General features: G+C 40.9%; 1 protein-coding gene across 1 annotated transcript in view; it reads right to left on the reverse strand.

The window, feature by feature from the left end:
* Nucleotides 1-727, reverse strand: part of LOC106961440 (uncharacterized) — a 27,691-nt gene that overhangs the window by 17,222 nt on the left and 9,742 nt on the right. The window lies entirely within an intron of this gene.

The following is a 727-nucleotide window of genomic DNA, read 5'->3' on the forward strand; positions in this document are numbered from 1 at the left end:
AAAAAGTACATATTTTTAATTTAACTTAACCAATTCTGATGATTTTTTTCTTCAAAATCGCTAAATGTTTGCAGTTTCCCATTCAATGCTCGTAAGCGAAGCCGGTGATGCAGCAGCGAGCAGAACAGATTCGAGGTGAGGCAGACAGTTCTTTTGCCTGAAGGCAGGGGGCGCTCATGATCCCAGACATTGTGACTCCACAAATGCAGAGTAAGAGACAGTAACAGCGAGCTAGCAGCTAGCCATGCAGTAAAGTCAAGTGCAGCGATATATTTATAGTTTTCTCCTCTTACCACAGCAATCACTAATTAATAATCCCAAAGTAATCATTAAGCCTAAAACCATACTACTGCAACAGACTGAATGTTCTGCTCTTTGTGTGGGAAATATCTGAGTGTTTATTTTTTGTGGCGTTATTGTCAGTTGCTATGGCAACGAGTCTGCTTGTAGCTGCGTTGATACAGAGAGTGAGAGAGACGTGGTTTTGAGTTGTTCTTTAACGATTTTCCCTTTGCTGTGGAGCACAGCACGAACTTAATAATATCTACGTCCAAGTTTGATTGCGTTAACGGAATTTGGCCACGTCGGCAGTGTGGCCATGGATGGCATGTAAAGGAATAGCCTTTTTGCCCTCCAGCATTGTCCGCATGCGCAAAATTTTCAGTGATTCTTGAGAATAGGGACAAAATGGGTTTTAATTTTCCCATATTTTTTTTTTGTTATTTCT

The sequence above is a fragment of the Poecilia latipinna genome, unplaced genomic scaffold (genome assembly GCF_001443285.1).
Source record: "Poecilia latipinna isolate Pla-1442-1.1 unplaced genomic scaffold, P_latipinna-1.0 Scaffold1301, whole genome shotgun sequence".
NCBI lineage: Eukaryota > Metazoa > Chordata > Actinopteri > Cyprinodontiformes > Poeciliidae > Poecilia > Poecilia latipinna.